Here is a 24,668-nt window from a genome sequence, read left to right as displayed (position 1 = left end):
ATATTTCTTCTTCTTCTTTAAGCAACAGTAGCTTTCCTGGCGCAGAATTTAAAGTCTTTACTTGCCACCAAATTAACAAATCATTTAATAATTATGGATGGATCTAAAATATAATTATAAAGGTAGAGTAATAAATGGATAAGTATTTGGAAATTAAGAACGCACAGAAATTATGTATTTGTAATGCCATCACGCAAGATGATGGGGCATTACAACATAAAAACCCATATACGATGCAAATTTGCGAGTTTCTCAAAATTGCGCAAGTAAGTGTTAGTAAAATTCAGGGGATCACCTTGCTTAATTTTTTTTTTTTTTTTTTGCCGATTCTACTCGAAACTCGCCCCGAATTCGAGTCGAATTTCTAGTCGAGTTGGAGGAAATTTTTCGAGCCGAGTTCTCGAATGAAATGAAATGAAATCTTTGAGTTTTACGTCCCACGGTTATGCCGGCTAGGCTAAAGGAGTTCTCGAATCCAGCTCAAAGATGTCTGTTTCGAGTCGAGTCGAGTTTCAAAGAAAACTTTCTCGAACTCGGTCGTGCGTATTCCTGGTCGTCTCCCTTAGCCTAACAGGCAAAATTATGATACGTTAGCTCAAAGATTTCATTGCATTTTTTTTTTCAATTTAAGAGATACGAAAGTAAATAATGAGACAGTTGGGTACATAGTTGTAAATGAAATTAACGAAATCTTAGGGTTTAACGTCCCACGATTATGCCCTTTAGGCAGGGGTAAGAGTGAGGAGGAACGCGAGTGGATGTCGTACCTTTACTTCCAAAAAGATCTATGATGTTCCCCCACTTTCTAAAAATTGCAATGGGTAAAGATAGGCATGGGGGACCACGTGACGTTAAGTGTCCCCCTACCTTTTCAGATCCACTTTTACCCCTGGAGGATAAGGGATACATATGTTGTAAATGCACAGTATGCTTATAATAATAATTTACTAAAAAATCAATGAAAAATGACTTTTCTCCCGCAGTATCGAGTTTAATAAAGTTACAACAAAGTTTTCTTTCTCTCAGTTGGCAACACATTTATGTTTATTGATACTTTTAATTTTCCGAGAATATCCAGATTGATAAAAAGAAGAAGAAGAAGAAGAAAAAAAGAAAAGAGAAGAACGAAGACAAATGATTTTCTAATCAAACACTCGAATGAGCAAACTAATTATGTTACCAACAACTTCTTTGAAGATGACAAAACACTATTATGTTATAATGAATGAGAGAACATTAAGATATGGTGTTAATTGGCGTTCGTTTTCAAGAAAACAACCTTAACTTATATTTCAGGAACGACTTGTTTCTATTTCCTCCGAAACTTATATAGAAAGCAGTTTAACAACAACCGTTTACTGAATAGCATCTCACCACAGACAACATAGAGAGTCAGACATTTTTGTCAACATTAATACTACACCAAAACAGGTAACGAAGATATAGATTTATTTATTTATTTATTTATTTATTTATTTTGGTTTTACTAACTTTCATCTTTATCGAGTTCAATCAATAGCATATAGTAAAACGGTCTTAATTTAGTTACCGCTCGTACTTCGCCTCATTCTTATAGAACTTGTATTTTTCAGTAAAGATATACATTAATTAAATACAGTACATGAGTGCATAATTATGCATAATTATAATTAATCTATTCTAATGCAATAAAAACCTATCAACTGGATCAGACTGGTAAAAGAATGACTTTTTAAGGCCAAAAATATAGTTTTTTGTTGTTGTTGTTGTTGTTGCTTTCTCAGGAACTGTTTTTCAGAATTTATCCTTAAGCATTAGGATGGACCAAAAAATGCAAAATGTTTTCTTCAAGTCGTAATACCGTGGAAAAGTTGCTAACTGGGGAGACTGCAAAGGAGTTTAAATAAATAAATAAATAAATAAATCGATTTGTCTTCCGGGCGCGCATGTGTTCTAAAGTTTGCCAAAATATGGAAAACTGCACATTTTTATAATAATTTTTAAATATTTTAATTTAACCTCTTTCCAAATGTAATACCTGAACTTCTTCTTTATAGAACTACAGAATATAACGTTTAAATATGATTTAAATCCATCAACATCTTCTGGTTGCGCATTGGCTTTAAACTTAATGAAATTTTGAAACGAAATTTACAAATGAAAGTACATCACAGTTCAAGGAAAACAAAACTAACAACTTACATGCGTGTTTTTTTGTTTTGTTTTGTTTTGTTCATTGAATAGAAGTTTAGGCACAGTAGCTCAATCATTGAGCGTTTGACTGTGGTGCGTAGGGTTTTTGGTTTGATACCCCGCCAAGGAAGTTTTCTCGGGGTACTCCCGTTTCCTCCCACATTTCATTGCACCAATTACACTAGCCTGTGATGGTTCTGTTTTTCAACATTTGATGATGGATTTCTATGCATCTTGGTGCGCTTAATCCAAAAAGGACCTTAGTTTGTTTCCATCACGTCCGACTTGTTAGCGAATGACATATGTAATATATGTCGAAATACATAATACGCAAATGTAATATATGTCGAAAAATATCACAAATAAGCGACGTAATGACATAGTCGTTTCTTATATGGAACACGTGGTACTGTGTGGCTTAGAAATGGAAGTAATATAGTAGAATGTAATAGAAAAGAAATACTCACGAATTTAGTCGTTGTGTCGATCTCTTTAGGACAGTAATGCTGTGTTTCTGGCTTTTCCGCGCGTTTTCTTTTCTGGGTTCATCTCTGTGCAACATCCAGCAATAGTCCACCATCATTGTTGTATTCCGTCGTTCTTGGTAACGCTTTTCCATTTCTTGGATGTCCTAATGGAATCTCTTACCCATATCTTCACTAACAGCACCCAGGTTCTCAGGAAAGTAGTCTAAATGGGAATGTAGGAAATGAACCTTCAAATTCATGGAACAGCCTAACTTTTCGTACTTCAGCAGCATAGTGTTAATGATGGATTTGAAATTCGGATCCTTCTTGTTGCCCAGAAACTTGGTTACTACTCCTTTAAAGATAACGAAGATTTGTTTTTCTGTAACCGAAATACACGAGATACGCTTGTCGCATTAACGTTGTTATCTGTATTTTTTGCCTTGCCAACATGAACTCACCACAAATGTAACAAAAGGAATCTACAGACGTTTGACAACTTCTCAACGCCATGTCGAACACTGTATGTTTGTTGTTCCGCCGACACATACTTTAGATCGCAGAGGATACGTACGAATGGTTGCGCCAGAATAAACAGATGCAATGTACAACCAAAGGCGTCCATCAGGGGGGGTAAGGTGGGGCGCTCGGCCCCAGGGGAAATTGTACTTGGGAATATCGAAAACCCAATACAATTTTTACATTAGTTACAACAAAATTTGGAACTATATATGAAATGTCGCATATACTTGCCCCCTCTTGGAAACCACAACATGGGCGCCCTTATGTACAACACGTTTAATGACGCGAGTGCTGCCATCTGCCGGCTTATGTTGCCAGCGTTTCGTTTTCAACATAATCAAACAGATGGCGGTATTTCCTGTGTCCTGACATCTGTCTGTACGTCTGTGATGTTTTCAGACATATACTGGTAACTCATTCTGACACTGCGATTTGCAAACAATTCTGACGTGATGGAAGCAAACTACGGTCATTTTTGGATTCAGTGCACCAAGATACATAGGAATTCATTATCAAATGTTGAAAATAATGACATAGCCGAAATAATGCAGGCCTGTGTTATTCCATCATCATTGGTTTGCTTTAATCATTCGTCTTCCTTCGCCTCGAAGGGATAAGTGTGGGACGTTAAACTGGAAGAAAGAATACAAGTTTAAATGTTTATAAACAAATGATTTTAGACCAATGTCGTATTTACAATTTTATTTCGGGAGGACTTTGCTAACTTTATTCCTGGAAATGTGAAAATTCTGCAAGATATTTCATTTACTTTAATATAGTAAATAAAATTTCGGGGAGGCTTAAGCCTGGAATCCCCCTTACATACGCCATTGTTTTAGACCATTAGTAATATATATATAAACATATTTTTATTGACAAAATTAAGTTCTGTCAATAAGTTCTCTCAATAAAAGTCTGGTTATAAATATTACTAATGGTCTAAAATAATTCGTTTTTAAACATTTGAACGTGTACTTAATAAGAAATGCCAAAAAACGAAACAAAAAATGTAAGTTGTTAGTAATTTTTTCCTTGAACTGTGATCTACCTTTATTTCTAAATTTTGTTTCAAAATTTTATTAAGTTTTTAAGGTAATGCGCAACCAGAAAATGTTAATGGATTTAAATAATATTTAAACATTTTTTTGGCTCTAATACATTTGATGTATTATATTGGGGAAGAGGCTAAATTAAAATTCTTATAAATTAATGTAAAAATGTACATTTTTCCATATTTCGGAAAATTTTAGAGCACATGTGTTCTCGAAAGATATAAACCGATTTTATTTCTTTTTTCTTATTTCACTCGTTTTTAGTCAACTCAATTCGCAACTTTTCCACGGTATTACTAGTTGAAAAAAAAAATATTTCGGCCCACCCTATTAACACGTTCAACCCGGACGTGCGCCACCGGTGGCGCACGTTTTACAAAATAAGATAATTAAAGTAACGCAGTTGGAAAAGCGTTACCTTCACAAAAAAAAACTTACATTCAAATTTCAGAGAATTTTGGGGTTTCTATGAAGCAATCTATTCTGAGGCGCCTCTTTGGACATAAAATACTATCATTCTGAAATTTTCACATATTTGGGGATTTGTGCGCCCACAGGCGCGGACTAACGTGTGCCACCGGTAGCGCACAATAATTTTGTCAAAACTTTCCGATTTGAATATTAGGTAGTTTGATGAATACCTGCATTACTTGTCACAGTTGGAGTAGTCATGCAGATATTATCTGTAAATTTCCACACATATTTTATATTATAAAAGAGTCATACTAACCGCACTTCATGTACAATAAATATCAGGTTTATTTCCCCTAAAAGACTTACAGATATGCTCCATAGATTGCCTACGATGTATATAAGTTAATAACAAAATCCATAACACTGTTCTAATTTTCTAAAAAACCCAAAGGCAACTAAATACTCATAGCCACGAATATCAAAATAAAGATTGTGTACCACCGGTGGCGCACGTCGGGATTTTCGAAAAGAATAGCTATTTCATTACTGTCAGATGTTGGGCTGAACCTTTTAAGTATATCATTCTTTCTCCTCTTTGCTATCTCTTGATTGATATACATCTTATCTTTGGACAATGTTAAACTAAAAATTAAAGTTTAATACTTGATCATAATTTTGGCGTATATCTATTAATTAATACTGTGTACTGTCTCTCTTGCTAATGTCATAACGAGATGCCTGTTTAATGTATATGTCAACGTTATTTTCATCTTAACATATACCGTAGTCATTTTTTTTAAAAAGTTTATAACAAATTACTTTTTATTTATTTATTTATTTGTCATCAACACAACAGACATAAGCCCAATTATAGTGTTGGTTGTATATTACAAAATAAATTTACAATAATTTTCTTAAACATATAGTTCATATTACATTTGTCAATTTCTTTGTGTTCGACACATATTTTGTTATAAAAAGAGCATATTCTGCAGATTAGTGACCAATAATAGGTTGGTCTATTTTTTTTCAATAGAACACGCCAGAGTTATTAGCACGAGTTGTTTGGGTCTCAGGACATGAAAATTTCGTGTCGATATCAGAACTGTACAGCTAAACTTGTTTTGTACTATTTTATCAGATCCATCACGTTTCGCCTTTGTTCAAGTGCAGTATACGGAAGTTGTCTATTAATGTTAGATAGACTTCATAAGATGGATAGATTCCAAGTCTCTTGTATGCCAAATATTTGACAAAAAATTAGATTGGACTTTTCTCAGTTGGTGTCGGTATTGCTGTTGCGATGGGTTCTAGATCACAGCAGCATATTCCAGTTTTGATCGGACATAGCAATAGTACATTTTTGTTAGCGTGGTAATATTGTTAAACTCCTTCCTAGTTCCAATTATGAACCCCAACATGTTGAGAGGTTCACAATGTTCACTGTATGGCTATTAAATGTTAGTCTCGTATCAAATGTAACTTCCAAGATCTTTGACTGAATTTAATCTATTTAGTAAGATCTGATTAATTGAATAATTAAACCAAGGATCTTATAAAATAGAGGATCTGCCCTTACAACAAAATCTTGAAGCCATACGTCATAGTTTCGCCACCCCTACTCTGTCCACTCCGCCCAATAGGATCGCAATGTTTTGAGCCAACAAACATAGCGGAAACGAAAGTAGCCAATCAGACGATATCGGAAACGAGAGTAGCCAATCAGACGTGTCGATGATCTTTTTTTTTTTTTTTTTTTGCTTCATCGATTTAATAGGATGAAGATACATATGGGCAGATCCTCTATTTATAACATCCTTGAATTAAACCCTATTTGATTTTTTTGTTTCTAGTAAACGATAAAATGTTACACGTGTTTATGTTTACATTAAGTTTATTAAGAGAACGCCAGTTAGCAATATTTTCCATGATATCTGTCGGTTAGTATATGTCCCATCTCCGGACATTTTCCAGTTAAACACGATCACCATTATAAAGTTTTTCTAAACAAAAACATAAAAAGGGAAAGGAACTAGTGCTGTTTAGAAATGGTGAATGTTTATACGTGGAACAGCAATGATCACGTCCTAATGAAAACTGATCTTTTATATAGTCAATATCTTTTCTATACATAGCCCGGAATTTTTTTTTTTTTTTTTTTTTTAACTGTTAGATTTGAACTCCGATGTATCGCGTAGTTCGATTCAAACTTTTAAGTATATTCCATTTCTTGTACCAATTATTGAGAGTGAAATGCATTACATACGTTCATATATAAATGTATATTCTGATTTTCTTCCAACGTAACGCCTAAAGACTAAGGCCCTCACAGGGAGCTCTCATGTTAATATCCAACTTCAGGTGGAGGACAATCTTTCACGTAATAGAACTATACTCATAAATACTATATTTTTTTGGGGGGGGGGGTGTTTAGTATACGTACGTTCGGCACGGGAGGCCAGATTTCGATTCCTGGTAGATGTTTTTGTAGTTTGAATCGCACGTCTCTCGATTTACTGAGACCAAGTCTCATAAAATTTTGGCGTTCGAAAGGAACGTTACCTTCAAATCAACTAAGCAAAATATTAAAATATATGTTTAATCATAATGGCGATAATCCTAAAACTAAAGTAGAACTTAGAGATAGTTTTATAATTTGGTCTTTCTTCCAATCCATTTTAAAATTAACTGAACTACAGCGTAAGTTTTGACAGATGTTTTGGAGATTAAAGAGAAAGAAACGTCTCCTTTAAGTAGAAAGCAATGCAAAGTGAAGTAGGGCTAAACGGGTTTGGGTATAATACATCGCAGTATGGGAGTTCTGTTATATAGGAAAGAGTACTAATTAGTTATTATTGAATACATACGAAGGAGCGGAGATACAAGTGAAGAATAGCGTGGATATGATAGAAGGTTTTCTTGTGAAAATTCGTCTACATCAACGATCAGCACTCAGCCCATATTCGTTTAATTTTATAATGGACGTATTGGTGAGGGAGTCAAAAAGTAGAGCACCATGGAAATGATATTAAATCTTTTTGTTTTATGTCTCACGGTTATGTCATGTAGGCTTTTAGGAGAGTATGATGATGAGAATGAAAGAAGTGATGGAATGAAGAAAATGGGAGGAAACGGGAGAACCCCGAGAAAATCCACGCGGACGGCGTTTGTTCGTCATAAAACTTACTTAGCGTTAGCTGGAATCGGACCAAGCACCCTACATATAAAAGATGAATGCTATACCACTAAATCACTGCGACCTCAGAATACTATAGGACAGTGGTTCGCAAAGTAGGGTCCATGGGAGCGAGCCAGAGGGTCCGCAAGGCCTAAAAATTGAAATGTGTTGTAATACGAGGGTCACTACGAAAGTTTTCAGATACCCATTGTTGTGACACAGTATTTGAATTCCAACAATTGCGTTCGGTAGTGATATCCAGAGCGAAGAAGCGAAGCAAGTTTTTACTCGCCTCGCTTATCGGCGTGGCCGTATCGCCTTCACTTGTTTGTTGATGTGAGCAGTATTCGGTTGTCTAGAATGGAGATCGAAAGGGAATGTTTTCGGGCAATGATCCTTTACGATTTCAAAAGTGGTTTGAACGAGACACAAAGCCTTGACCGCTTGCAGGGGCATTTGGGGACCTTGCTCCTTCCCGTGCTACAATTTATCGGTGGTTTGGTGAATTCAGAAGAGGCCGGACATCGCTTAAAGATGAAGAGAGAGCTGGACGTCCGGCAACAGCTGTGTCAGATGAAAACATTGCCGCTGTGGAACAAATGATTCGAGAAAATCCTCGAACAACTTTCAAGGACATTGAATCTACAGTGAACATTGAATCGCCAGCAGTAACAAAAATTCTTCATGATCATCTTCGGCTCAGGAAGGTTTCATCTCGTTGGGTGCCTCACACTTTGACTGAACAGCAGAAGCGCATGGGTGTGGAATAGTGTGAAGAAATGCTTGCAAGGTTTGATGGAGGTAATTCTCGACGCATCTCTGACATTGTTACTGGTGATGAGACTTGGATCTCTCAATTTCACCCTGAAAATAAACGCCAGTCTACAGTTTGGATCTTTCCAGACGAAAATCCACCCACGAAAGTGAAGCGACCGCAAAGTGTGAGGAAGAAGATGGTCGCAACTTTCTTCTCCAAATCTGCAACTGTTCCACTTGAAGAACAAAGGACTGTTACTGCTGAGTGGTACACCCCCACCCAACACAAGTACATACTGATCATGTGTAAAGAATGTTCCTCGAGGTACATTGGAATGTACACCTTGTCTCAAAAAGGTTGAGCGCATTCTTTATTGGTGTTTTGAGGCAAACATTTTCAAAGTCCAACTTCGGGTATCTTCGGGAAGTAGTAAACCAGGTTCGAACCTCCAAGCCAGCCTTTGCAATCGGGAAAAAGTTTGCAGATGTGTTTTTCTTCTTTTAAATATAATAAGAGTTGTTACCAAGTGTAGAAAAAAAGCAACATTGATTGAAATATTTAATGATACAATATTTCGAAACTTTGTATTAATGTCAGCTCATGTTTGTTTGTCATTTAGCTCTCCATATGTGATGGAACATTTAGATACGTAAACGAATCTTTCCATATGTAAAAGAATGCTCAAAGTTAAGACATAGAATATAATTATCACCTGAGCACTAAAATAAAAGTCAAAGTAGAACAAAAACAGCGTTTCTAGTGGGTATGAATGTCATAATTTTCTTGAGAACCGTTATACATCGCTAAAAGTACCTTAGCAGAAGTCCTTGTATTAGCTCACTGGTAAGCTGTCGGGTTTCAAATCATAAGGTTGTGAGTTCGAATCTCATCTGGGTCAATGCTCTTTTAAAAATTATATTTTCCGCAATACATGAAAAATTATATAAAATAATGACATTAAATACATCAGTTGTATATATATAACATAATCATTGCAGAATGTAGTAATTATTATGTTTAAAATATAACATCTGAAATAGGTAGGTGTTCACAGTAGGTCTGTATTATATATATGAGAATGTTAAATACAAGTTAAGAAACTCGTTCACTAGCAATAAATAAATCATGTAGTGTATTTATTTGCAACTATTAAATATTTGTCATACAGATGTAACTTCTCAATATTCTCAATACAACATTTCATTTATATTCGTGAAATACAGTATATTCCTTCGGATATAGAAAGTGTGTAAACAGAGTATCCAAAGTCGGATCCTGCTTCAAGACACATAACTTTTCCCGATCCCCTTAACGTCACGGGAAGAAACATAAATTCTCTTTAGAACGGAATATCGTTACTTAGAGTCTCATTCGAATACGTTGAATATGCTTTTGTATATTCATTTCTCTCTCTCTCTCTCTCTCTCTCTCTCTCTCTCTCTCTCTTTCGCTTTGTTTATGTGTTGCGGAATATCCCAAGTTGAATACAACATTTGCAAAGTATATGACCATCAGTGTCATGGAATTCCGGAAATTGAAAGTCGTGTTTCTTCAGGTTGGATTTGCGTGTTCATGTTAGCTCACTGGTAGAGTACGGGCTTGTTAATGAGGTCCTCTTGAGTTCAAAGCCTGCAGAGAATTATTTATTTATTTATTTTTGTTAGTAGAATTGCACAGAAATCGGATTCAAGGAGTGGTTTACTTCTAGAAATATTTTCAGAAGCGTTTAGGTAGCCTTGAAAAGGACTGTTTTCGGGAGTTAAGGCGGGGACATTAATATTGTGTCCAATACCCTTCTGAATTTATTACACGCCTCATCCTTCTGGGCATGGAATCTATTAAATGGGTGACAAATTTATCTCCTTCCCCTACCTCCAGCTATGCTTCGGAAACAAGATGCCACAGGTCATCCTGGGTTCTTGGTGGATCTGCCTCAGGCCAACTATCCCTTAGAGTACGCTTCACTTCTGCCCACATATTTTCCATGAGATTGAGGTCTGTTCCACGAGGCGGCCAGTCAATTAAATCAATCTCAGGCTGCCCTGCGAACCATTCCTGAACCACACGGGAAGTATGTATTGGCGACTGGTCTTGCTGGAACTGAATTACACCATCAGGCGGAAATACTCATACAGATGGCACCATGATATTACTCATAATATCTAAGTACTGAGCACTGTCCAGGTGTCCTTCAATTCTGTGAAGCTGTTCTGCTCCGCGCCTGAAAATCCAACCCCAACATGAATAGATACATGGCCACTGCGATTTCAAGCAGCAACACATCCAGGATCATATCGGGTGCCTCTCGGGCGATACACAAAACGGCGTCCCTCATTTGATGTTGTGAATATGGATTCATCTGAGAAAACTACGTTTTCCCAATTGCGACCCACATTCGCCTGTGCAAACACGAGACGGTAAATTTTGTGGTCGTCTGAGAGTTTTTCCTTCACGGCAGCAACACAGCCACGTAACCCAGCATGACGAAGTCTTCGCAGAGCTGTATGTTTACTACCAGGAAAGAGAGAAGCTTCCCTTAGCTGTCTAGACGTCCGTAGTGGGTCTAACCGGGCTTCGTTTACTAATCTCGCATCTTCGGCTTCGGTTGACACATGCGGATAACCAGAAGATCGTAAATTACCAGTTTGACGTGTAGGACCATATTTCCGAATCCATCGCTTTCCTGTAAATGACGGGACACCTACTCGCCTGCTAGCTACAGTTGCAGAATAGCCTTCCAACTCCCATAAAGTAATTACTGCTGTACGTCTATCCATAGTTACCAATGTTCTGAGCTGTGAGCAGGAAGCAATAGGTAAAAGCTAGTACCTGACGTGTGGTTGGTTAATTGCACGACACGCCTATTGTGGGGAACGACTTGGTCAACGACTCGCGAAAGAAATCTGAAAATGGTGCGCCGTAATAATAATATTAAAAACAGTTTTTATAAAGGAGTATTAATACATACGAAAAGCTGTTTAAAGAATGAACTTTTATACTGACTTTACACGTATAAAAACATATACCATATACCAAACAGATTGAGCGATATGATGATAGCTGTATTGAGACGAACACTTTCGAAGTCCAACTTCGGGTATCTTCTGAAAACAGTAAACTAAAGCTGCTGGTTCGAACCTCCAAGCCAACCTTAGCAATCGGGAAAAAATGTACAGATATGTTTTTCTTTCTGTTATATATAATAAGACATGTTGAAATGGTATTAAGTGTAGAAAAAAAGTAAAGTTGATTGAAATAGTTAATGATACAATATTTCGAAACTATATATTCACACTCTTGTTTCGTCATTGTGATTTCCATACGAAAAAAAAAAAATAATTTACGTATGAGCTCAGTTATATTTCAGAAGCAGCTTCCGAAAAGCGGTCATGTTAGCTCAGTGGTACACCCCCGAGCGTTTAAATCGTGAGTTCGATACCCGTTCAGGTGAGATTGTTTTATGATATTCTACTTTCCTCAATGCATGAAAATTATGTAAAATAGTTACATTACAATTCATCAGCTGTATATATCAGTTGAATATATATATTCATATCATTTCACGACATAAGCAATTCTTATCTTTAAAATATAACATTTGAGGTATTGACAGAACGTCGGTATGTTATATGTGAATATTAAATACAAATTAAGAAAATCGTGTAATAGCAATAAATAAGTTATGTAATGTATTTATTTGCAGCTATTTTCATACGCAGGTAACTTCTCAATATTCGCATTACAGCATTTAGGTAGAGAATATCGAAAATCGGATCGTGGTTCAAGACAAAAAACTAGCTAGCCCCAAACTGTCACGTAAGAAATTCACGAATCGCAAAAGTAAAGTGAAGAGATTGAGAGCGGTAATACCTTAATCGCTCTCTCTCAACTCTCTCTTATCTGCATTTATACATATAAAAGTGTATGTATGTATGTTCCAATATAACTCATGTATGCCTAGAGCAGGGTTTTTCAACCTGGGAGTCGTGGCCCCTAGGGGATCGCGAAGATAAGGGGAAGAAATAAATATGGTTAGAATCTAATACCGGAAATTATTTTGAATTTTGTTCTGATAGGCATACTTTTATTTTTTATACATACTGTAAAGAACAATAAAAAATAAGTCTACTGAACATTGTCAAAGGGTGCAGAGTTGTTTAAAAATGAATTTAAATGAAAGACGTATGATATGATACTAATGAGAGCTGTATATAGAAATACTAGAAAAATACACATGGAACAAAACCTGCACATTGAAATACAATTAAAATTGGAACCTAATGAGATACCTAAGCATGGTGTAATTTCACTAGTGCAGCAATGCCCGGTTCAATCTTCGTGACGAACATTATGAAGCCATTCTCAACTGATAAGCGATTTCTTGTCTTTGTTTTAATGTTTACCATGAAAAAAAAAAACTTTCGCACAAGTACGATGTAGCAAATGGAATTATTACTTTTAAAGCAGCAGATACCAGACCAGGATATTCTTCTCTTCTCATCAGGCAGAACTTGTCCAAGTCTTCGTTACAGAAAACCAGTTGCAAAGACTTGTAGCATGATCATTCTATTATTTGGTCAAGAAGTTGTGGGCTTAGATCAGATACGTTAATGGCCTCTTCAATGAAGGAGTTTAACATCCATCTTGAACCAGCACCTTCGTCGTTGGGAATATAGATAGTACAGTTACTATATCCACTGACAATGCCGGGCGCCGAAAAAGGGGGCACAAATTTCGGAGGAAGTGTGTTACTCATGTTAGGAAAGTAGGGATGCACGCGAGACAAGACGAGACGAGAAATGGAAAAGTTTCGTCTCGTCTCGCAACCTCAAACGTTGGTCTCGTCTCGCGTAAGGTCTCGTCTCGCAAATGTGAAGTCTCGTCTCGCATAAAATTTTGAGTCTCATCTCGCGTCTCGCGCGAGACTTTCTCGCATGGTCTCGCAGTCTCACATATATTCTAGGTCAAAATTTTGCAATGTGTTATTCTATGGCTGTTAATGAATGATGATGTGATATTCTGTCCGAAGGCAGGTATTTGAGCTAAAAGTCCCTTGGCAAGGTGAATGGTGGTTTGCCATTGCTTTCCATGGGATGAATGTTCATAATATCCTAAGGAGACGAAACCTAGAGTTCAACATGGTATTCGAACTTGTGTCCCCTCCGCTCCAAATTAAAAGAAAAGTTGTGCTGGAATTTGATCGCTGGACCATTAATTTTCGTCAAATTAATAGCATAATTTACAGCAAAACCAGCACAAATTGTTGCTGGATCCAACATTGTTTTCCAGTTTAGAGTTATCCAGCACAATATTTGGCTCTTCTAAAATATCGTCGCCACTATCAACATTTACACGTTTTGGTCGTTTCCTTGAAGGGTGATTTTCCAGTATAAAGATGTTTTTATACCACCAAAAGCGCTTGTACCCAACAAAATAACGCCTCACAACACAATACGACCCAATTCTTTTGGTTCGTTTGCGCTTGTAGCAATGTTGGATTATCGCATTTTATCAACTTTCGCTTTCAACTTATACTGCCAGATCTAGAAAATAAAATTACTGACAGATATAGGGCCATTCCTACCATCTCCCACGAAAACTATATGGACATCCTGCCAAACCAGTATTTGAATTAAACTTCCGAACTAGAGGGGGATGTTTTTGATAAATATATAGAAAGAAAATACTTATTCCATGTAAAAATATCATGTTATTTCTGCGAGCCGGGCCGGGGATAAACTTTGATGAGAGGGGATTTCCCCGCCATCCCCCAACATTAACCGCTAGTAGTAATGTGAAAAAGACAGAAACAACAGAAATATCATATTTCGCAGCAATAGGGAGTCTTATTCGCTTTTCAGACCAAAAATAGATGTTCATGTATTCATGCGCACCCGCGTGTATGTGTTTGTGTCGCAAAAAAAAGTCCTAAATCGATGCTGTAATAAATTTCCAATTTACAAAGCTTTTCTTTTTTAGAAACTAAAGAAGGCTTTAATTCTGAAAATCAACCTTGAATAATAATAAATCTCATAAAATGTCTATTGCCCCAATCACTTTTTTGTTCCTGGAGGCATTAACGCTCAACTTAGAAAACTCAATAAATGTAAAATTACTAAATATACAATTAAATGTAATTCATAAATGTTGCGAGACTGCGGGAAGTCTCGCGAGACTTCTCGTGCGAGACTTAACCGAGTCTCGTCTAGCGTCTCGTCTCGCATGGTTTAGTCTCGTCTCGCGTCTCGCATAAAATTTTCACTCTCGACTCGTGTCTCGTATCGCAAATGCAAGACGAGACGCGAGACGAGACGAGACGTCTCGCGTGCATCCCTATAGGAAAGTGCATGTGCACATGTATAAAATAGAAGGAAAAACGTAATAAAATGTGCTCAAAATCAAGGAAAGGCAGGGTTTACTTTTGAAAATTTTATTCAGCTCCGTGCCAACCATGGTGGCGCTTCGCAGCTTATCTGTCGACCTCACACATATGTACGGAGACATCGTCGTATACTTTCGCCCCGAGCGCTGATTTTCCATGCCACGGCACTGTTCACTATAAACAAGAAATGGATTCTACTATTATAGAAATAGGTATGTTAAAAATCCCACACAAGCCTATTATAAAACACAAATTATAGAAGGGTCGCTGGCAAGAGGATGTGATAAAAGGGGATCGTGATAGGAATTAGATTGAGAACCACTGGCCTAGAGTAATTTTAACCAAATTTCTTATAGTCTGAAAAAGAATGCTGTCGGATTACCTATGGTGAATGGGAGAGGGATACATATAAAAGATTGCTAGAAAATGATCGGTATTAGTGTCGAATTCATAGTTTTCGGGGTCGCTTAGATAAATAGTGTGACTTTCGATTTCGGTTAACTCCGATTAAGCTCTCATTAGTAGGGATGGGCACGAGCGACTTTTCTTTGAAACTCGACTCGACTCGAAACAGACATCTTTGAGGTCTACTCTAGGACTCGGCGCGAAAAATATCCTCCAACTCGACTCGGATTAGAGTCGAGTCAAACTAAAACGAGCCAAATCCTGTCTGTAGTCCTACCTAGACAATACATAGACAATATAATTATTCTATTATCGATTATACTACTATTACTACAAATATTATTATTATTATTATTATTATTATTATTATTATTATTATTATTATTATTATTATTATTATTATTATTATTATTATTATTATTACAACACCGTGTATAAACATGAACGATAGATGGTAAGTAAAGGAATACTAAAAACTAGTTGACTGCCGACGTCGGTAGTCATGACGTCTACAAAGCAAAGACATCGTTCATTACCCTAAGCTGTAAGCGTCGGTGGACTACAGATGGTCAACTATTGACCTCTCGCCAAAAATTGTGGCCCCGCAGCGACAATCCGCGGTGGCCCCAGTTCCGTTTTGAAAACTTTACTACCAGCGGCAGAGACGCGATGAAACGACAACGAACCACAAAATTACTCTCCCAAAATATGTTAAAATGCCTATATGTGTGATTTGTTTATATTTAGGTGAGTCAAAAAAACAAAAAACAAATACCCCGGGGTGGACGCGAACTATCAATATTATGATTAATAGGCACGTGTTCTTCTGATTTCCCCACGGAAACGATCATAAAAAGCTTGCTTGTTGATGGATAAATCATTGACGTCTTAATTTAGCCAATCAGACAAACCCCTACATCTCGAGTTCTAGGAAGTGATACCGTGAACCGTTTCAGATTTATTGCTTTCTGGTGGGGTACTATCTATGTGCAAAATTTGAGCATAATAGCCGACATGCATCTTCGGTGCCTCTTATCTTTAGTACAATTTTAACCAGAGATGGTGTGGGTCAATAAAAATTTGATCCACGACCCACCATGATCCAGTATCACCCACCACCCAAATGACCCATTGGCCCACTGACCCATCATCCATCGTGATCCACTCTGACCCACCACCAACTATGAACCACTCTGAACCATTGCGACCAACTCCGACTCACCAACACCCATCGACATCAACTCTGACCCATGATCCACGTCCTCTTCTCCATTGACTAAAGAGGCTACACTTGTAATAAAACAAGACTGTGAAATTATCACTTATCGGAGTTTGAATTTCTACCGTCAATGGCTCAAGCACCTCTCTGTTACAATACTGGTGGATCTGACCTTTACGATATATAATGGCAAAGTGTTTCTCAACTTCCGAATTAAAATGAATTTAAATTTATCATATATAATTATTTCTTTGTTGCCTTACAGACACATTTCAGTAGAAAATAGGATGAAATTTGAAAGTCTCAAATCTAGGAAAAGTAGACCAACGTAAAAAAAGAAAGAAAAACTAATTTTCTATATCATTAAGCACCTGAAGTGCCACTCTTTATCTAATCCACCTCGAAAATTATGGATTCGACACTAATGTCGGTCTTATATATATATATATATATATATATATATATATATATATATAATTTTGATGTCAGCCCCTTTCATTTCTCCTAGGAGAGCAAACGGATACTGCCACCGTTAGGACTAAATTTGGTTTTAAATGACATTAAAATTTCTACCAATTAATTTAGCGACCAGTGTTGCATTTAAAAGCTCGGCGGCCCTACGCACTTTTGCTCTCGGCGCCCCCAATAACTACATATTTCTCCGTCCCTTCATCCCTAACTTAAAAATAAAACTTAATTCGAATATGCTTAGTTAGTGAATTTATTACATTTAAATACCACTCACTACATGCTACAGCTAGAACTACGTAACAAAAACTAACAAATGTGAAACGTGTTCTGAATTATTTTTAGATTTCTTACGATATTATTATACATATTAGAACAGTAAAAGAGGATTGTTCATGAAATAGTATATTTGCTCTTGATTTTCTAACTTTTTCATACGGAAAAAAATTAAAATATTATTCAAGTTTTAAACTTTGCATTCTGCAAATATATTGCCCTCTAGGCAATGGGACTAATGTGAAATGTGGACTAATGTGGACTAATGGGAAATGCGGCACTGTTAGCGGCGCTGAAAACTTACGATTCGATTCTAATATCGGTTGATTTCGATATTTTTATGTCGCTACGTAACCACCCTGGGTGCTAATGGGAGCTTAATTGGACTTGAATTGAAAGTAGAACTATTCACCTAAGCGATCACAAAGCTATGGATTCGATACTACTATCGACCCCTTTCTAGCATTTTTGATATGTATCCCGACAGTACTCTTTTCCAGACTGTAAGAAATATAGTTATAATTGCGCTAGATATATCAGAATTATGTTGAAACACACACATACATCCACTTTTATATTCTGTATAAATAGAGAGTGAGCGAGCGAGCGAGAGACAGCGACTAAAGGCATCACCACTTCCACATTGCAAAAGCATATATCAGGAATTGAATTGAAAATCTATGTAAAGACTTTCTGCTGTGGCGTGCTTCATAAGGACAATTCCAGTCTGCTCACGTGACCTTTGGGGTTCATGAATTTCTTGCGAGCGTTGCGACTTTGGATTCTCTGTTTAAACCCTCGGTTTATGCATCGAATAAGTTTTCAAGAACATAAATGACATGCTGTATTATGAATGTCGAGAATTACCCCCTATATGACAAATAGCTGCAAATAAATACACTACATGATTTATTTATTGCTAGTGAACGAGTTTCTTAACTTGTATTTAAATTTTCATATATATAATACCCACGTACTGTGAACACCTACCTATTTCAGATGTTATATTTTAAACATAATAATTACTATTTTCTGCAATGATTATGTTATATATATACAACTGATGTATTTAATGTCATTATTTTATATAATTTTTCATGTATTGCGGAAAATATAATTTTTAAAAGAGCATTGACCCAGACGGGATTCGAACTCACAACCTTATGATTTGAAACCCGACAGCTTACCAGTGAGCTAATACAAGGACTTCTGCTAAGGTACTTTTAGCGATGTATAACGGTTCTCAAGAAAATTATGACATTCATACCCACTAGAAACGCTGTTTTTGTTCTACTTTGACTTTTATTTTAGTGCTCAGGTGATAATTATATTCTATGTCTTAACTTTGAGCATTCTTTTACATATGGAAAGATTCGTTTACGTATCTAAATGTTCCATCACATATGGAGAGCTAAATGACAAACAAACATGAGCTGACATTAATACAAAGTTTCGAAATATTGTATCATTAAATATTTCAATCAATGTTGCTTTTTTTCTACACTTGGTAACAACTCTTATTATATTTAAAAGAAGAAAAACACATCTGCAAACTTTTTCCCGATTGCAAAGGCTGGCTTGGAGGTTCGAACCTGGTTTACTATTTCCCGAAGATACCCGAAGTTGGACTTTGAAAATGTTTGCCTCAAAACACCAATAAAGAATGCGCTCAACCTTTTTGAGACAAGGTGTACATGATAGGTACGTGAATAGAGCAATCATGTGAAATACACATGTAAGGAATAAGGTTACTTCCGCCCAAAAGTACGTGCATGACACATACCGAGGAATGTATCTATTATGTGTATATCACGTACCGTGTATGTACTTGACACATTTACTTGGCATTGGCATGTGCCAGGAATGTACTAGGCATGTCAGTAATGTTCCTTAGGGCAGTGCTATGCAACTGGGGGTGCGAGTACTTAAATACTAAAACCTTAACGCTTCATTTTTACGTTCGAATTTAGAAGCTTGTACTTTTAAAAAAAGCCAAGCAACTAACTCTGAAAATATATGCCCTCCTCCGGCATCTGTGTGGCAATTTAACTATCTATTAAAATACTACAGTAACATTTACGAGCGACCGAGCTCTAACCTATAATCTTAGCATTCAAACCTTTGATTTACGGTTATTTGTGATTTCACGTTTGTAACAAAGACAAATATTTTTAAAAGAGTGTAGTTTAAATAAATTACTGAAATAAATATTTTTCACAAAGTTTATCCTTTTAAATTATTGTTCAAAGGCCTTTGCCTTTAGTAAGCCTTCTCCGAAATACATGCAAATGAATTGTGCTGCCATCTTTGGAGCTCTTTTAAAATACACATATATGTTTCTCGACAATGAGATCTCAGAAACTACAGGCTCTAGAAAGATGATGTTTTCACTGATCGATTGCAAATTTCATGTAGATTGTCCAGTTCTAATTGAATATTTAAAAAACATGGGCACTATTTCTTTAGTACATTTTTACGGGTACATTGGAAGTGTTGAACTTTCAAAAAAATAAAATAAAACATCACATCCTAATCATTACACATTCCAACACCACACTGTTGTATATAGCGGTTGTATATGTCTCCGGCATTTGTTTCATAGCCAAATAATAATGGAAAAGGAAGGATAACCATTTCTCCAGTCTAAGATGAACTTTTTTGGGGAGTGTTTTTCCCAATAAGCACCATATATAACTGACAATATATTAATTTTGTATGTAATGTATTTGCTTATTACATACTGCATGCAAGAAGAAAGAAAACACTGCAGAAAATTGCAAAATGACACACACAATATATTACAATGTGGCTAAACTCAGAAAGTGGCTATAGAAGTGAAAAGCATATGGCTAAAAAGCCACTATTGGCTCTTTGGAAATTATGTGACTAACGACGTTCTCAAAATGGCCAGATCTCGTCACAAAGTGGCTAAATTGGCAACCCTAGTCGCAATACGAAGCAACTTACGCACAACCATGCCATGGTACATGGGGTATGTGCCATTCACATTCCTCACATTCCAGTGAAGCATGTACAAGTACCTTTCAAGTGTCAGAAATTCCTCGAAAGGCACGTACCTAGCGACACGTGCTATGCATATGAAATGTACATTTTTCAAGTACCAGGTACGTAAACGGTACATATGGAACTTAAATGGCACGTTCCTAGAATGTACCTGGTTGGGTGGGCCACTGTTTGCCTAACAAAAGTGTTCCAGAAACTTCGGGAACGGCATCCAAGAACTGGATTGCGTGGGATCCTAATTCATCATGACAACGCGTCCACACACACGGCCAACATCACAATTCAGTTTTTAGAATCTATGGAGGTCAAACTTATGACTCATCCGCCGTATAGCCCTGACCTGGCCCCATGTGATTTTTTGTGTTCCCAGGATCAAAGATCGCATGCGTGGGAAGAGATTTTGCAGCCCTGAAGAAGCTGTAGTGGCTTACGAGAATGAACTTTCAACACTTGAAGAAAAAAGACTGGCAACACTGCTTCCAAAAGTGGTTTTCCAGTGTAATGGTGAATACTTTGAGAAAATGTAAGTGTTAAATTGATTTTAAGTATGTAAGTTATTTCACATCTCAAAAGTTTCGTAGTGACCCTCGTAAAATGAAACTCACAGCGGTTATTTAAGAAGTATTTTTAAGATTAAGAAACTGCAGTTGTGGGCAGTACGAGTACAAAACAATACTCGTAACTATCATCATTTCCAGTGCTCAAAGATTTCATTGATTCTTTAGGTGAAAAACACTGCTGAAATGCACAAAACACTTGCAGGACACTTGAAAGCATTAGCTGCAAGTTTTTTGAGATTATTTCCTTGTCCCACAACCTGGTAATGGTTGAATTGAAAAATGTAGAAATCCATGACATACAAGGTATGAATCTAACACAGAGCAAGAACAGTCATTTGAACTATCCTGCGATATTTCATATAAAAACTTTTCAAAGAAAATGAAGTTTGTAGCTTTCGGTTGCGTGTGCGCTGTAAGTGTGAAGAGTTGTCTAAAAAGGCATTGCAACATTTGATGCTTTTCCCTACCACTTACTTATGTGAGATGACCTTTTTCTGCTCTTTGTAGTATTAAAACCTTAAAACGAAATCGTCTTAATGTGGAATCGGATCTAAGATTGATACTGACAAAACTTATTTCAGATTTCAATGCAATTATGGAAAAAGACAAAGAATTTCATTCCTCACATTAGTGACTCCACATTTAAGAACATTGTTTATCAAGTGGATATAGTTTTTTTTTTAAAATAAACTAAAAAGACATTGATTTTCAGTCTTGAAATTTACTGTATTTTCAACTGAAATTTCGTTCACTAGGAATCAATCATGTATCTTTAGAATAAATGACTTATTGCATTATTTTTCTTGATGTTTTTCTTGTCAGTGGTAATTCTAATTAGTATTTTCTTTATACCACAGTGAAATTTCAGATAGTATTGCAAAGGGGTGCGCCGATCACTTTCCGAATGAACAAGGGGTCCGCGTTATCGAAAAGTTTGAGAACCACTACTATAGGATATACCTACTGTTCGCAAATGATGTCATTATATGCGAAACATTCAAAGAAACGGCAGAGAAGAAACTGGAGGAATGGAAAAGGGTGCTGCAATAGAAACCCATGAGGAACTCAATAAAGGAGACGAGATCTTATGGTTACAAGGAGAGAGACTACTGTCTACCTCGAAATTTAAATATCTTTGATCGTAATTCGATCAGGATGGAGGATTAGTTACTGAAACCCGACACATAATACAATCTGGTTGATTAAACTGGAGAAGGGTGAGCAGGGCGCTGTGTGAAAAGAAAATAAGTTGCAGGTTAAAAGGTCGTATTTATGAAACCGTAATAAAACCGGGAATGATGTACAGAAATGAAACCTGGGCAATCATGAGAGTCCAGGAGAAAAGGATAGAAGTGGCAGAGATCAGAATGTTAAGATGGATCTGTGATGAGGAGAATAGAGTAAGGAACAATCATATGAGAAGCAGTGTTAAGGTAGGAGCCTTCAGTAAAAATTGAAGGTGAATGACTTGGACATGTAAAATGAAGAAACGATAATTATAAAGGTAACCAAGAAATTCTGTCGCTTTTTGTGGAAGTCTGTGTACCATTGGCCCTCACACCGTGAGTTGAATGTGAATGGAGATAAGGCGAAGGTCAGTTGTTGGTATGTGTATATCCAACATACAGTTCAGTTACACCGTAAACTTCCGTAAAGACAGAGTGAACATGGAACCTTCACAGAGTGTCATAAGGGCATGTATGCTGTACGACTTCAAACGGGGTCAAACCCCGCTGTACTGGAGTGGAACATATACCAAGCCTTTGCTGAGGGCGTCGTGTCTACGCGAACAGTGCAGCGGCGATTTAACAAGTTTGAGGACAGTGCCGAAACACTCGAAGACGTATCATGTGCCGGAAGACCAACACATGTACAAAATGAAGATCTTCAAGCAGGAATTGAGGCGAACAGTGTCCAGACATGTGAGGAACTGTTACTACAATTCAGTGTAAATGGAGAAACCATTCGGAGCACCGCCATCAACTTAGGAAGCACTACAAGTTGGGTCGATGGGTCCCACATGATTTGACTCCGGGCCGGCAATCAACGCGAGCAGATACCTGTGTTTTTTTGCCGACTCGTCTGAGGAAGGAATCATTTCTAGAAAGAATGTTGACATGTGATGAGAAGTGTGTCCTTCTGTACGCAGCTTCACGGTGCCGTCATCATTGGTTAGCATCCTATGAACTGGTTCCAAATCAGCCGAAACCAACACTACACAAGAAGAAGGTTCTCCTGTGTGTTTGGTGGACTGCTCGCGGGATCGTGCATCGGGAACTGCTACCAGCCGGTCTGAGCATCAGTGCAACTGTGTACTGTCAGCAGTTCAGCTGTATTCAAGAGAAAATCAAAACTCTGGAGCCAGCACTTCTGAATCGCAAAGGGGTCCTCCTGGTATAGGACAACGCTAAGCCCTACGTGGCTAGGATGACTCGGGACACCATTCTACGCCTTGGGTGGGAAACACTATTGCGTCCGCCATACTCCCCGGATATTGCGCCGTCCAATTATCATTTGTTCCATTCCTTGGACAATCACCTTATAGGACACCAGTTCAAATTCCTAGTAGAGGTGCGAAATGCACTTGATACCTTATTCGTTTTACGGCCCACCAAGTTCTTCCGCGTTGGAATCCATGGCCTTCCAAAACGTTGACAGAAGGTCGCCGATACTGCTGGGGACTATTTTTGATTTTCCGTCTTCGTCTTAGACAACATATCGTTATTCGAAGGTGGTGGATGCAAAAACGAGAGAACTTTCTTGGTTAGTTTTATATGTGAGAAAAAGAATTGGAAAGATGGAAGTAATGGGAAGAAGGAAGAGGGGAGGACCTAAAATGAAATGGAAGGACTAGATTCAAGATAATCTGTTGGTAGCAATGGTCTGGAGACGAGACAAGACTACATACAATGTCGGTCGACAAATAGCAGTCTCAGTCTCTGTCTTTTCTCGAGTCGAAGAACGCCATCTCTTTCCCGTATTGATCGACAGATGTTTGTCTAGTTCTCGGTTTTGAGAGTCGTCTCAATAGTTTCGCAATAAATTGTGTCAAATTATATATATATATATATATATAGGGGTTGGACAAATAACCTAAAACGTTTGCAAAAGTGTGAAAATCATACCTAGTTTGGTGTGGGGCCTCCTTTTGCATCCAAAACAGCTTGGATCCGACGTGGAGTGGACGCATACAGCTCCTGAATCGTGGTGTGTGGAATTCTGTACCATTGTTCCTCCAAAACATGGTCCAGTTACTTAAGGGATGCTGGTGGAGGGTAATGAGACCGCACACGTCTTTCTAACTCAGACCACAATGGCTCAATGATGTTCAGATCTGGTGATTGTGGGATCCACGGGAGGTGTGATAGCTCCTGGTCATGCTCCTCAAACCATGATTTCACCGTTTTTGCAGCGTGACAGGGTACCAAATCATCTTGGTAGATACCATCACCATCAGGGAACAATATTTGGGCCATGGGTAGAACCTGGTCTCCCAAAATGGCCTCGTACGCCTTAGCATTCATCATTCCATACAGGGCTATGATAGTACCTGCAGGAAACCACGATATCACTGCCCATACTGTAACAGAACCACCCCCATGCTTTACAGTTGGGAGCAGACAATCTGTATCATAGGCCTGCGATGGTGTTCTCCATACGTAAACACGACCGGTTGTTGGAAACAAGGTGAAGGTCGAGTCATCGGACCACATTACGTGTTTCCACTTCTCATGAGTCCACGCCTTGTGGTCCTTGCACCACTGATACGCCT

General features: G+C 37.4%; 1 protein-coding gene across 1 annotated transcript in view; it reads left to right on the top strand.

Annotated features, from left to right (window-relative positions):
- The first annotated feature begins 1,273 nt into the window (after nt 1-1,273).
- The window catches only part of LOC145690214 (uncharacterized), a 46,816-nt gene continuing 23,421 nt past the window's right edge, over nt 1,274-24,668 (top strand). The window contains exon 1 of the mRNA XM_081764886.1: nt 1,274-1,431. The gene's annotated coding sequence lies outside the window, so the exon portion shown is untranslated. The remainder of the gene's footprint in view (nt 1,432-24,668) is intronic.

This window comes from Thermobia domestica, chromosome 7 (genome assembly GCF_964235325.1).
Source record: "Thermobia domestica chromosome 7, izTheDome1.hap1.1, whole genome shotgun sequence".
Lineage (NCBI taxonomy): Eukaryota > Metazoa > Arthropoda > Insecta > Zygentoma > Lepismatidae > Thermobia > Thermobia domestica.
This window is presented reverse-complemented; position numbering and strand designations above follow the sequence as displayed.